General features: G+C 36.9%; 2 protein-coding genes across 2 annotated transcripts in view; one reads left to right on the top strand and one right to left on the bottom strand.

Annotated features, from left to right (window-relative positions):
• Positions 1-12845, top strand: part of LOC118750335 (mucin-5AC-like) — a 225203-nt gene that overhangs the window by 164799 nt on the left and 47559 nt on the right. The gene's annotated exons all lie outside the window — the stretch shown is intronic.
• LOC118750328 (serine-rich adhesin for platelets-like) overlaps positions 1-12845 on the bottom strand; it is a 134829-nt gene that overhangs the window by 120496 nt on the left and 1488 nt on the right. The gene's annotated exons all lie outside the window — the stretch shown is intronic.

Here is a 12845-nt window from a genome sequence, read left to right on the forward strand (position 1 = left end):
ACATTTAAGGCGCAGCGAAGCACGCCGGGTAATTGCTAGTATTCAAATAAAAGAAAGATCAGTTAGTTATTACTAAATCCTGTATTGAACGGCATGGTGAAAGTAATGGCCAAGCCAGCGATGTATTGTTATGCGTTTAACTATTTCCATTCCGTTCAAGATCTCTTATCGTCCGTCATTCCATCTTCTTCTGCTCCCGTCATCCATTGCCCATGTGAACAGGGCCATAAATCCTTCCTAGAATAGTTCTCTCGAAATGACTCAATGACAAGCTACGGGCCACAGCTTCTAATTTTTTGTCTTCATTATCTAAACGCTTTGTGGATGGCAGCGACATCCTAAATTTGTATGAGTTTGACATAAAAGAAGAGGAAGAACCTTACCTTTCGCTGGAAAATTAGAAATAGATCTAATCGGGCCACAACCACAATCGTCGCCTAAATCATTATCTCCATAAGAATACGTGGAAAAATAATTTGACAGCTGTGGTCCATAGCTCGTCGTTTTCATTGTGTTCGGGCTATCAAAGTCTTCTCACCTTTGTCTGCATCATCCATGTTTCCGCGTCATAAAAACTGATGGGCAGAGAGATATTTTTGTTCGTCCAGAGAGCGATCTGCTTTTCAATTGTCTACCGAGCCCAAAGTAGTAACTTAACTTCGCTTAACTTCCAATCTGACTCTATTTGTAGTGTTTGTTCTTCACTACTTCAAAGTTTTAACTCCCAAGAGTTACGTACATATGTACCAATAATCGAGAACTCTTTGTTTTGTTGCCAGGATGTACTCGTTGTGTTTATTGCTTTTTTCTCTAAGCTGTTCAAATTTCAACGGAGCCAAATATTGTGCAGAACGCCACTCCCGTATAACTTTTTCGGTCATACTTAACTCAGACTTGGCGTCGAGTTGTCCCATCTTTGTTTCAAGTATGGTCTGGGTACCTCAGCAGGAACATGCCCCGATCTTATCTGCAGCAGCGACTAGCAGCTCAGTACCCGACCATCCATTCTGCAAAGGTACGAAGTGCGCTGAAGCTGTGCTTACTTAAGCGGTACTGAGTGGCGGCGATTGTTAACGAAACATATTTCAGTCAGTCCTCTATTTCTATAATACTTATATTCATCATTTTGATAAAGGTATCTACAAATCGTAGTCTTAGTTCAAAGTGTGGTGGTCCTCAACGTGTTCGAGGAATTTTTGATCTCTTTACTGGAGAATTTTTTTTTGTAGCGGGTCACAAGCCCAGCGCACGACTCATTGATGCGATGGTTCCTGGTTTATATCCAGCTGCTTGCTCCAAGCATACTTGCCATTGCAATTACTGATGGCGCAGACTTCCATTAGCCCTTAAACCGAATAGGTCGCAGGGACCTCACCGAAGCTCTCTCTCTTTCTGCGCGTTGATTACCGCATCTCGCACATCGGTTACGCACTATGCCGGTAGTACGCGCACGGAGACGCAAGAGTCTGGTTTTAGAGGAACGTCATTGCTTTCCATACCTACAGGTATTCATTTGTTCAACAAGCAGAAATCTAATGTCGATGTCGTTGGAACACAATGGTCCCTCACTTTAGGCTGAAATTGACCGTTGCTTTATCACACGTAGCCACGTCTACCTATACATACATACGTACATACTTTTAGTATTTATTACTATATTTTACATGAATCCACTATGTAAATAAGAGGCCGCCAGGCTACTGTCAACCGTCACACAAAAATACTTTTGTCACTTTCAGTTTTTTCCGCTATTATAATCATAGCCAGGAGAAATGCAGAATGAGTGGGTCGAAATTTTTATATTTTTATTTAATTTATTCTATTTATGTATACATATTCCTTGTGATGATTCCATGTCAACCGCTTACTTTCGCTTGCTGCTTCCATTCATTTATAATTAGGTTTTTTCCATTTCTTGCTGAAATATTCATCAGTGCGGAATTTATGGGAACTGATGATTCAACGGCAGAGCAGCAATAATATGGTCAGCAATTCCATTTATTTGTGTACATATAAACGAATAAGTATGTATGTATGTATAATCAATGTACATACATATGTAACTAGCGTTGACATGAAAATTAGCAACAAAATGCGAACGCAACATAACAGCTCATAGCAGCAATCATCATTTACTATATTTGTAGTTTATTAAATGCGCATAAACGGACATACACGCACGCCCACAGAAAAAATTACCACTAGAAATTCTATAAATTTTCATATGTACATATGTAACATACATTAGGGTGGTCCTTAAATGTAGGAGGAAATTTTTACCTCAGATTTTCGAAGCCTCAAGCCCCACGTCGATGCTACTATAGTCGTAGATATCACATAATAATTTTGGCCCCGATTGGAGACGCATAAGGCGCGCGTCGGACAGGGGTCAAAGTGCAAATTACCCTATGAAAACGTCTTAACCGACTCCAATCGGGACCAAAAATTTATATGTGTTATCTTCGGCTTCAGTAGCATCGATTTTGGGTATTAAATGAAAAAAAATGTTTTTGATTTTTTGTGTCTCCATAGAGGCATCTGCCTTTGACCCCTTCGCCACACGACTTAACCGAATCCAATCGGGGGAAAAATGTATACATACGTGAAATCTGTGGACGTAGTATTACCGATTGAGGGGTGAGACTGAAAAAAAAATCGTTCATTTGAGTTTTAAGGACCACCCTAGTATTTATGTATGTATATATGGGCATACAATTGCGTATATCAACCAAGAACAACAAGCCAAGCGTAGAGAGCGAGTAGGCGAGGGGTGTTGAACGCTTCTTATAAAAACATATGTATGTATGTATGTATGTATATTTACTCTTTATGTGTGTTATTCGCGTACTGTGCACTTTTGAGCCGAATGTGTGTGTTTGTGGCGCTTAGTTGGAAAACCACCCACAAGCAATGCAAACGCAAACGCAATCGCATTCGAGCCGCCACCGCCGACGTCGACAGCGACGAAGGCGACAAATATTTGCATTTCTCGATGCGTTTCTATTTATAATATTAGCAATTTAATGCTGCTGCTGCTGCTGCTGGGGCGATACTGTCGCAATTTTTTTGGCCACGGTAAGAGCACGACAAGCAACTAGTGACAAGCAGCTGGCGGCAAGCGGCCAGCGACCAGCAATGGTGAAGGTATTTGCGTCCAATCGCGCGTACGTCCGTCAGTCGCGTTGGTATGTCCGTCAGTCGCGTTGGTATGTCAGAAATTGCATTGCGGTCCGAGCTCACCATCCACCTCCTGCACGTCCTCCTGCAAACGCATCGCAATGCAACCGGTTTCTATTTCTACACATTTTTATTTAAGTGGACTACAGCCAGTTATTGCGCATTGCTCGTTGAATAATGCGATATCTAAGTGTATATAGTAGTATATAGTATATTTGCATTCCTATTAGCATGACTCGTTATTATTTTTATTTAGATGCTTTGCAGATTTTATGCTAATTTCATAGCTGTTGTTGACGTTATGTCTGCTGTGTGGCATACAGTTGTTGTCACAATGTCAATACTGCAATAAAGAAAATCGGCGCGGTGGTGCGTTCGCTTAAAAATAGTTACAAAAATAGATCTATGAGCGCTAGTTGTGTGATATATGTATGTACATATGTATGTATATATGTATCATGACTATTAACGATTGAATAAAGACTTGCATGCCAATGTAAGCGAATGGGTAATGCGTAGTCGTTGATTTGATGCCTTGATTCATTGCAGTGTCTGAATTGTTGCATTCCCGCGGAATTTTCGAGCAACAAGCAACCGAAAATATTGGCAATAAACGTATGTAAGCACGTCCTTTCTCCATGTTAGGCTAACGGTAGCTTTATCCGAATGGAAACGCGTTGAACTCGCGGGATCAAACCCTACATTGCGAACGCTTTAGTTATTTTTTATTTATGAATTCTGCTTTCGAATGCAACAACATTTAAAAATCTTGTATCTAACTTGTTATTTAAATTTATTTTAACTTTTTCAAGAGGTGGCAACTATCTTGAAAAATAATTTCAAAATGGAGTTTTCCCACTACTCTGTCGTTTGACACTTATGTATATCCTAATATTTAATTTACATAACTTGTTAGCTAAATTTTTTTTTTGATTTTCTAAACATGTGGCAGCCCTTTAAGAAATATTTTTGAAATAAAAGTCTTTCTGAAACCTCTCTTGTTTTGTACCAACATTAAGCTGTTTAGCTTAACTTGTTGTTAACTTTTTGAGCAGGTGGCAACCCTCTTAAAGAGTATGTTTGAAATAAATCGGTTTTAAACCCCTTTAGTTTGAAAACTACATTGCTGTGATGTTTTTTAGCTTATTAATTAATGCACTTTAACTTTTTAACAGGTGGCAACCCGCTTAAAAATAGTTTCGATATAAATAGTTTTGGAATCCCTTTCGTTTGATACCCACATTATTGTCATGTGTTATGCATTTTTTAATTAATTAATTTTGAAAAAGGTGGCAACTCTCCCTCCAATATCTTAATCCAGTCTATAATTTTGCAAATTTCGTTTAAACATATCCAGACGTCTTAGCGCGAAAGAGCAACAAAGCTACTCACGCACTCGATCACTCGCCAACATTCACATTTAAATTACATACATACAGGGTGGTACAAAAATGCATGTAAAAAAAATAAAGTCGGAATTTTAATTCTCTCATCCCCTAGGATTGTTTTATACCAAAAAATGTACCCTTATTTTCTTATTTTGAAATAAAAAATATATTTAGAGGTCGCTCAAAGTTTTCCATGTATTTTATGTGGAAAAAAACTTTTCGTAGAAATGATATAGAATTCTTAAAAATCAATATTTTTCTACCGGAAAACTCTGTTTCTCTTCATGAGATTCCCAATAATAGTTCCCAAATTTTTCCATATAAAATGGGAATGGAAATAAGTACGGCGGCACGTTATTTTGCAACAGACAGCGTAATGAGTCGTTGGAGGTACTCATTTTGTGCTTTACTAGTAAATGGCTATGGTCATGATGACAATTTTGGCCTTAAAAGCTGAAAGAACATTTACAGCCTCGCAGGTTTGCAGTTCCAAGCATGAAAAAAATATAGTAAGGTAGAACCGCTGAGGGGCACTTTTAAAATTCCTGACGTTTTCAAGCAATGTAAATTTAAAATTTTAAACACCAACTCACACGCACATTCTCGCTCTCAATACCAAACAACAACAATTTTGAAATTTTGTTTCTATTCTCCATTTTATATGATTTTAAAATGCTTTAGAAATCGCGACGGTCGAATTGAGAAAATGGTTTTACCTTATTATTTTGTTGTTATCATGGTTCCAAGGCATATTCAACAAGGTTTAAGGGATATTGACAATTCGCTCTTTTAGACTGCTATTAAAATGTCAAACAGAGAAAAAAATATTGAAAATCGTATTGGAATTTTTTTTTTATTCCCATGTTTCTTTTTTTTTGACACTACAGTCAGCTACAAAGAGAGCTAAATTTTGTTATCACTTCTTGCTTGTTGAAATATACATACATACATATATAGGTACATATAGAGTATATTGGGTAGTTCCCATGCTTCGCTTCGTTCTGCAAAGACCTTGAAATTGATTTGTTTTTAGTTGCTGTTTTTCTAGTTCAATGACCTCCATTAGCTGCCCTCATTTACGTGTGTATGTACATGTACGTATGTATGTATATATATATGTACATAGGTGTACCGTAGTTGTAACAAACAAATGTCCGCGTGCGCTTCCTCCTTTTCACCTATTCTTTGAACATATCCCCAAAGTTATCTCTGCCTCGCTAGCTCACAAGCTCACTTGCGCACTCTGTCCCACTGGCGCAGCCACTTGAAATTTTGTTTACTGCCGAGTAAACGGCTGGCTTCACGCATAATTTCTTTATTGGTTTCATAACAACGAAACGCGCGTCGTCGCTGACGTTAGTTTGGCCCTTGACTGGAGATACACACAGCCATAGAAGTATTCGCACAAATAGAATACTTTTCGATGTATGTATTAACATGCATATGTTACTTGTATATCCATACAAACATACATAGATATATGTACATATGTACTTACATACATGGAGTGGGGAGCAGAAATGAGTAAACTGCTAATTTTTTTTAATATTTTCAAAGTTTTTAAAGTTAAATTTCTTGTAATTTTTCATGAAAATATGGTTCATGCTTTAACCAAAACCATATAAATCAAACTGCCAAACTTTATACAGAATTTAGAAAAATTTAACAAATTTTCATTAAAATCTCAACTTTTTAACCTGAACTTTTTGGAACTTGAGTACGCAGTTTGGTAGCCCATTAAATTTTAAGCGGCTGCAAAATTGCGTTGATTTTTTAAATTTTTTTTTTGCTGAAATCGGATTAAAAAGTTGAAATTTGAATGGAAATTTGTTAAATTTTTCTAAGCTCTGTATAAAGTTTGATTTAAGTAGTTTCGTTAAAAGCATGAAAGCATATTTTTATGAAAAAATAACAAAAATATTTTAACTTTAAAAACCTTCTAAATATTTAATAAAAATCACCGTGTACTCATTTCTGCTCCCCACTGTACATATATATGTACACATGTGTACGTAAGCGTTCCTGTGCCGATCAAAATTCATTAAATATAAAAACAATAACGAACTTAAAGCTGTAATAAACAAAATTTTGTTTACAAATTTCTGTATATTTTTGTTATTTCTTCATCCATATTGTTTCAGTTTTATCGAATTATTGTTGTTTTTATATTTTGTCTATTATGTAGTTCATTTTTAGCATAGTGTTTTTTATGCGTTCACACCCTGTGGGGAAAATTTCTAGTTCTCACCCGATACCCAGTAACATGGCGGTGTGCTAGGAAGTGTCAATTGCCTTCCGCTGCATCCGTTTTCTGATAGTTTACATACCTTTGGCTGTAGCTGTGTTCCCAAGATGTTAAAACGTTAACACAAATTCATGTTTTGTATTACCAAGCTATGAAAAAGGATCTGCGAAGTGCAAAATCCTAGCGCATTTGAACGAAAAATCCGCCATACACTTATCTATGTAAAGTAAACAAGCCCCTGCTGCATCCCCTTTTCGATAGTTCCGAACTAGTTCTAAATCTGCCAGAAAAGATCTAGTTTTAGACAGTTACTATCGGACTGCTTCGTTTTTGGCGATAAAAATCTAGTACGGAACTATAAATTTGATTCACTAGTCCGCGATTTCCCTGCAGGGTACATTCATACATACTTATGTATATATATATGTATGTAATAAGAAAATGTTGAAGTCGATGTCAAATTAAATTTGGTATTTGCTAGATCTCCAGCATATTGTAAACTTGATACAAACAATGGCAACACCGGCAACACCATTCAGAAAGAAGTCAGTGATTTAATTATTTCTATATGTACATATTTTCATGAAGACGTTTTTTTCGACGTTAGTGTAGCTCGGTACTAAGAAGTGCCCTAAGCCTAGGTTCACACAGAGAAACTTTTGTTGCTCATTTTCGGCAAATTCTCTTTTGGTGTTGCCAATCGCGTTCACACAGAGAAATTCTTTTGTACACAATTGTTGTTGTCAGCCGTGAACGGCCAACTAGAACTACGCAGACAAACGAGAGCACAAAGCGTATGGCCCGAGCACGAGCAACTCGGTGCCATTCCCCCTTCCTCGTCTCCCCCTCTCCCACAAGTAACGAGTTGCCGCCACAAAAGTAACTCCGTCTGAACCTAGACTAATGACTAATGACTAGATCGACTTTAGATCAACTTTTTTTTGCTTCGAACCGTTTCACATATTTTGCGTTTTCGCTTGCGCTGAGCACAGGGTAAAGACGCATTCATCGTTTTAGCTCAGAACTTTTCTTCCAGAGGGAGAAACGCAACAACAACCACATGGAAGAAAAGTTCAGCGCTAGAACGTTGAATCCACCTTAACTATCGAGGTCGTCGCTCACGTATCGTAAAAGTTAGATTGAGAAAACTAGTAATTTACTTCCCCGTGCTTCCGTGCCTATCACCCTGAATTACATGGAGTCAAAGAGTCCGCCTTTAGATGTTGCGTCCCACCGAGCTTGCAATATTTGAACTAGGGCTGCTCGCTCTTCTGAATCTTCCTGAATCCTTTCTTCGCTCGCGCCTTCTTCCTTGGCGTTGCTGATAACTAGGAGCCCCTTTAGTCTGAAAACCGATGCGCAGTCGCCAACGGCAAAATATTTAAAAGCTCCACATTTGTCAGCAAAAACCTTTGGCTACTTCTGGGGTCGCCCACATTTAGAATCATTTTCAACAGAGAGCTGCTACTTTTCAATGCTTTTTTAATCAAATACTCAGTGTGGAGTTAAATATTCTCCATGGCGGAATTTGCTTTCCTTTCTATGTCCATTAAATACTTAGCGCTCAAGTAATAAGAGAGGTAAAACCGCCAGACCGCTTCGTTTGCTCGTCCCACTTGCAGATTAATCATGACTTGACACCAATCACTGTTCACACAGTTCAAAATAGGGAACCGGTTTTTTCAAATTGCAATTTTTCGAATAACTCGAAAACCGGTTTTGGAAAAAAGACGAATAATCGCACATGCTAGTTAACACGTTTCAACTTGTTCTCCAACATCACCCTGTCGGTCAAACGGTTGGAGCGTGTATACTTTGCATTATAAATGATCGTCATGAATATACCAAGTCTTGCATATATATGTGCATTAGGGTAGTCCAAAAGAGTACAGTCGGGGTTTTAATGCCTTCACCCCCTCGGATTGTTCTATACCGAAAAAACGTATACCCCTGTTTTTTTTATTTTGAAACCAAAAAATGTTTAGAGGCCGCTCAAAGCGCTCAAAATTTTCCATAGTAATACCCGATTGTTTATACTAACGATTTTTATTGGTCCCCCCATTGCATTTTTTGCGGTTTTTGGGGGTTTTTGGCGGGCCTATAAATTATAGTTACTATGAAAAACTGGGAATCTCCTGTAGGGAACAGAGTTTTCCGATCGGAAAATATTGACTTCTAAAAATTCTATACCATTTCTACGAAAAGTTGTTTTTTTTCTCATATAAAATATATTGAAAACTTTGAGCGCTTTGAGCACTCCCAAAATTTTTTTATTTCAAAATAAAAAATAGGGGTATATTTTTTTCGGAAAAAAAGAATTCTAGGGGTAGGAGCTTAAAAAATTCCTAGTTTACGTTTTCACATGCACTTTTCGACCACCCTAAAGTACATGCTATACATATGTATTTACATGTGTATATGTACATATCTACATATATGCAGATAAGCATAAAAACATAAGGCTAAAATAAAAGAAACAAAACCTTAACTAAAAAACAGAATATTTTGAATCACCAGCAGCCAGACTAAAGAGTACGAACAACAGCACAAGCAGATGGAGCCGCTGAGAAAAAAAAACGAAAAACGAAAAATGAAAAACAATTTCTACGGAACTCCATAAAGCGCACTTGTGTAAATTTAACCTTGAAATAGATTTTTAACCTTTTTGTTTTCGTTTTAATATTTGTGCTTAATTTGTTTGTTTTTGTTTTATATTTTTCTTTCTCTCGCATTGCTCACACACATCTCATTTTTGCTGTTTAAAATAATGTTGCGCTTCATTCGCGTTCTCATCGCCACAGTCCGTACGTACGTTTTCATTCACTTATTCAGCGCTCCAACGGCTGTCCCCATTTAAGGCAATAGCCATGCGAAAAGGTGGGTGTGTATATGTGAGCGGCATTCCGGTCCGACAATCCACTCACACTTTAAAGCAGTGTTGCCAAGTTTTGAATTAGAAACGGCACTAAAACCCAAGAAAAATCGCGTTTTTTCTCGAAAAAGGCGCCGAAGTTTTATTAGAGTATTTAATGCATTTTGCAGAAAAAAAAATTTATTGTAGGGATGCCCATTCAAATTAATAAAAATCAATGTTTCTTGCTCGACGATCGAATTTTGATTTAAAATTTGATTTCGCTTTTAATGAATCATATTTGAGCGTATTATCTACTGGCGCGTTGTGGAAAAAATATTTTTGTGTCAAAAAAGTTGTCTTCTCTTCAACCCCCACCCAATTTCGATTACATTTTTGTTTTTCAAAGGGTTCGTTAGATATTAATTTTACTGTTTGGGGATACTGCTACTTTTTTGAATAGTCGTAAAAGATATAACAATAATTCTGACAAGATTGAAAGTGCTGCCACATATTTTGTTGGCGAACATATGCTCATTTTGTAAAGTTGCTTACAAAACTTACGAATGCTATAAATTTTTCTGCCCCCTGTTTTTTAGGGTTTACAGATTTGGTGTCTTCAAACTAAAAACAAAATCACCAAAAAACGCACCAAGCACTAAACTCAAACATTTTCGCGTTTTGAATAATGAAAAGCACTAAATTTAGTTCGAAGAGCACCAAGTTGGCAAGAATGCTTTAAAGCTCAACTTGTTTTTCTGGGCTCTCCGGCACACTGTGCGAGCAGATGCTCCACGCCGATTATTTTCGCTATCGTTGCCGCTGTGGTCGGCGTCAGCATCCGCCGCTATGACCGGCAGTAACTAAACGATCAGCAGCCGGCATTTGATGCCGATACATAAAAGCAGTTGTTTCTGCAATGCTTTGTGACTCTCTTTTACTTAAAAATAAAAATATTTTTACAAAAAAAAAAGAAAAAAGATAAACAATTGAAATCCACGCTTGAGAAATGAGTACGCCTAAACGTTTGAAGGCAGATTCGAGAAGAAAAACCAACGCAAAATCGAGGTGAAGTCTTACAGTAATTTGAATCGAAGATTTTAGGCTGTTATTAGAATTGATGAAGAGGATTGGAATTCTCAACGAAAAATTTATTTCGTTTTAAACAGTAAATTTTTAAAATTTCTCAGAAAAATAAAAGTTGCTTGAAAGTTGCGGCCAACCATATCATTACTCGTTTCGAAAGTAGCTTTTTTTAAGTTTCTACCTGTACCATCGGCGTAGCCAGAATGAAATTTAGGGGGGGGGCTCGACCCTATTAAGCTGGTATTTCATGGTACTTTTTTTATATATATATAAGGAAAATTTGAAAGTTAGGGGGGGGGAGGGGCTCGAGCTACGCCCATGACCTGTACCTCTTTGATAGATCACAAAGGGTAATGTGGCGTCATTGATGCTACTTCAGGTGTCCCTCAAGGTAGCCACCTAGGCCCGGTACTGTTTTTTCTTTTTATAAACGATATTTCTGCAGATATCAAAATAAAAAAATGCTGATCATTAATTGCGATATTTGATAAAAAGATATTGTATTTGAAAACAGCATATAACGTCACCTGAAATACAAAAAGACGTAACAAACATCATCGCTGATATGCAAAAAGTCACAACTAATAAAAAATGCTTTCATCGAATTACAACTCCCAACATCATTTAATGAAAAAAACTTAAAATATTAGTCACGACTTTTTTCATTTCATTTACAATGTCTTTTTACATTTCAGGTGACGATATACACGACCGCGCAAAAGTCATCGCCCTGTCGATATCAAAATATTTTGTATCTGTTTATTTCATATATGTCAAAGCATAATTAACATTTTCCGACACCACTCCTTTACCCATTAAATGGTTTTTCCTACACAATTAAATTTTACTTACCATAAAATTAAGTTTCCTCAAATCGTATAAAAATTAATAACAAATCGACAAGGTTTATAAAAAATTATAATTTTCTTGTATGTATGCGAGCCGACCCGGTCTAATGTTTATAATACATACTTGTGTACAAGCGTATACACTCGTGCACTTTATACACTGAAATAAGATTAAATAAATAAACAATGTAAGAAATGAGATAGAAGGTAATAAAAACTGGGTTTTTTTTATGTGCAGACGAGTAGTTACTACACATTTACATTTTTAATACGCACATGTTGTACATAGTATATATGTACATATGTGCATATACATCTACATAATTTACTATGCGTATCTAGGTATGTAAATACATATGTACATACGAGTATGAGCTATATGAAAAGTTTACCATTATCACTCACTAGCCAACAGACATACATACATATACATATATATATGTATTTACACACGTGGAAACATTTACATATGTATGTAGGTAAATTTATAGATTTATTTTTAAATTTCTGCGTAATTGTTGTCATTTCATATCGAAAAGTAGCACAATCCTAAAACCCGAATAATGGTTCACACTGAAGCATAAAGAAACTCGTAAAAGAATTATATGAAAATGTGCATACATACATATGCATGTTCGAAAAAAGAGGAATAAAACGAGAAACAAGTAGGCAAAAATGTTGTACAAATTCAGTCGTAGCCCAGTTTTGTACATCTATTAACTATATCTGGGGTCGCTTTTATAAATTTGTGCACATTCAGACACATCGCTTCACTTGAATAGGTACATATGTATATTTTTCATCTTCAAGAACCAAGCTCATGCAATATCTTGTCGACATCGCAAGAGCTTTGATTTAGATAATCTCAATTTGGAGGATGATCAATTTTAAATGGAAGTGGCTGGGGAAGAGAAGTTAATACAATGGATCAGTGGCGGATCCAGCGGGGCGGGTTTTGGGTGTTGAACTACGTGTCAGTCAGTGGCGGACGCACGGGGGGTGTTTTAATATGGCGCATATGTATGTATAATGCCTTCCGTCTATCACAACATGATCGATTTGGTTTCTCGTTTTTCGATCTGGAGACAGCCATGTAGCTTGGTGGATGTTCTTATGCTGGAACCTAGTACTACATATTACCATATTTCGGGCCCCGGCGAAGTCGATCAATGCAAGGAAAGCTTAACGTCGAAAAGCTGCAACCACAACAGACGGCCAATTTATTCGCCACTCGACTCACACACCTGCTC

Source organism: Rhagoletis pomonella, unplaced genomic scaffold (assembly GCF_013731165.1).
Source record: "Rhagoletis pomonella isolate Grant_MI unplaced genomic scaffold, Rhpom_1.0 Rhpom_scaffold_00001, whole genome shotgun sequence".
Classification (NCBI taxonomy): Eukaryota; Metazoa; Arthropoda; class Insecta; order Diptera; family Tephritidae; genus Rhagoletis; species Rhagoletis pomonella.